This window comes from Callorhinus ursinus, unplaced genomic scaffold, assembly GCF_003265705.2.
Source record: "Callorhinus ursinus isolate GAN/ISIS: 27379988/994484 unplaced genomic scaffold, GSC_fseal_2.0 scaffold22, whole genome shotgun sequence".
Classification (NCBI taxonomy): Eukaryota; Metazoa; Chordata; class Mammalia; order Carnivora; family Otariidae; genus Callorhinus; species Callorhinus ursinus.
This window is the reverse complement of record NW_027397084.1, coordinates 19835256-19837635: the sequence shown is the minus strand read 5'-3', so window position 1 is coordinate 19837635 and position 2380 is coordinate 19835256. Positions and strand designations below refer to the sequence as shown.

Genomic DNA, 2380 nt, shown 5'->3' with positions numbered 1-2380 from the left:
CTTAAATTACCTAAATGATTTTTTATAAATATATTTTTATTAATATATAAGTGACTGGTTAGGGGCTAAATGTGAAACTTTAGACATTAATTTAACCTTGGAATAAGAATAGTTAGACAAAACTAGAATGTTTTCTGGTGCAGTGACTGAGCTGGTACAGTGATTTAACTTGATTGAGCAAATTCATCTCTTACAGATGGGAGAACTGAAACTGCTTGAAGTCATTTGGGCTGACAGTATTGAGATAGAAAAATCCTTGAATTTCTATTGTGGAAAATATGCTATACACAGAAGTAGCTTTCAAAGCAATTCAATGAAAAGAAGTTGCTCAGTCAAATTCAGGGAGAGTCCATTCTTTTCAAAGCGACTACACAAAATTAGGGTCATGATCTACAGAATCAGTCTATGTCCAAACTGATTTGAGCTTAGCTAGACCGGCTCTAGATAAGTGTCTTGATTTCCCGATTTGAAAGACAGGAATGGGAGATGGCAGTTCAGGAATCTTTGCTTCCATTGGTGACTTTCATCCTCAGTAGAGGCTTCTTTCAGAGAAATTTGTAGTTGAAAGTAGCATAACATGGACCCTAATCAGTCTTCCAAAAGAAAGTGAATTTCCTTAGGTAGTTCTAGTTCACCTCCAAGGTGAAATAGCACTCCTAAGCCAATCATCAAACTGCTATAAGATTAAAAGTTTCGGTCTTCAAATTCATAATCATGGCATGTTGCAAGTATAGTTGAAATTACCTTTTGTTACCTGTTTTTATGAGTTTTTAATTTGTATGTTTTTCTATACACTAATAAAGGTTTTGCTTATTTAACAATACTAAAAAGAATAGTCACTTTGAACCAAACCAAAAGTAGCAGGATTATTGAGATAATTCAGATTTAGCTTAGGGAGTCTCAATAGCTTAAAAGTATTATCTGTTGACATCCTACTACACAATCTAAAAGGAGTTCTAATGACATTTTTATGCATTATATTCAGCAATTTACAACTGAAATTGACATGGGAAAATACTATGTAAGTTATGTTATTACACAACATTAATTATTATCATTATACTGAGATATTTTATACTAAATCAGTGCCCAGGTATCATTTAAATTATCATAATCTCTAATTGATTATTTCCAGTGTATCACACTCTGTAACCCCAATCCTAAATTTTAAGCACATATGTATAAGCGCCTACCTGGGCATTACACAGGTATTTCAACTGAATATATTCAATTTTGAAAAAATTCAACTTATGAAACTACTCCCTAAATCTGACTTTCCTCCTGTATTCCCTACCCATTTATTCAGTTGCCTAAGGAAGGATGATTCCCTTGACTTTTTACTTTCACTTACCACCAACATCCAAAACAAATGCTAATTCCTTTTTTTTTTTTCAGGACAATAAACACTTTTATTACATGACCAAAGATAGGAGGACGATTATTTGCCTTTCCAGGCTTTGATTTTCCTCAGATAGAACTCCAGCTCCTTGCCCTCTAGCATGAGCCATCTGCTCGGCCACATTGGCCTGGTCTTGAAGCGATGCACGTAAGAAGCTTGCCCTGCTGGAATTGCTCCTCCAGAAGACTGCTGATTTTGGCGTTCTTTTTCCTTTCATCATATTTCTTCTGAATTTTCTTTGATCGGTTTTTCTGGTTTGTTTGTTTAAAATCTCTTCCTCCTCGGGCGTCAGCTTGGCCCCCTTCTTGCGGCCCAGGGGTAGTGCATAGTGGGACTTGTACCACTGCCGGTAAGGTGTGCTGTCAATGAGCACAATACAGTTCTTCACCAGGGTCTTGGTGCGGACCATGTCGTTGTTGGATGCTTTGGAGACATCAATAATCCCTGTTTTTCACGTACAACACTCAGAGCCGCAGGAGAAGTTCCCCACGTCTAGCCTCAAGTTATGGTACTTCTTATTGCCTCCTGGGACTCGGACTGTGTGTAGGGGCCAATCTTAGTGTTGGCAGCGGGGAATCCCAGCTCATACTTCCGCGTCTTGTGGTAGGGCTTTCTCTTGCCCCCGGTCTTGCGGCGCTTGTGCCAGTTGTCCCGAGAGATGCTCATCGCTCTCGGCGCTGGCTGCGAAAGAGAAAATGCAAAGCCTCACGGTCCGGCTTGTCTCAAATGCTAATTCCTTTTGATTCTACCTTTGACTTAGCTTTCATATTCATCTACTTGCCTCCTTCTACAATCTCATTATTTTGTTGTAGTACATCTTCCTTTCTCATCTGGATTACTACAATGGTTTTGTACTTGGTCTTCTCCATGCATCTCTTTCAAAACTTTTGCCGAATTAAGGAGTGATTTTTATACAATATCAAGTTGCCACTCTGTCTTAATGTAATATTTCACTATGTGTATATATTTTTGCTTACTTCG

At 38.2% G+C, this 2380-nt stretch overlaps 1 pseudogene; it reads right to left on the bottom strand.

Annotated features, from left to right (window-relative positions):
• Positions 1–1438: 1438 nt before the first annotated feature.
• LOC112837993 (small ribosomal subunit protein eS8 pseudogene) lies at positions 1439–2101 on the bottom strand (annotated as a pseudogene).
• Positions 2102–2380: the final 279 nt, after the last annotated feature.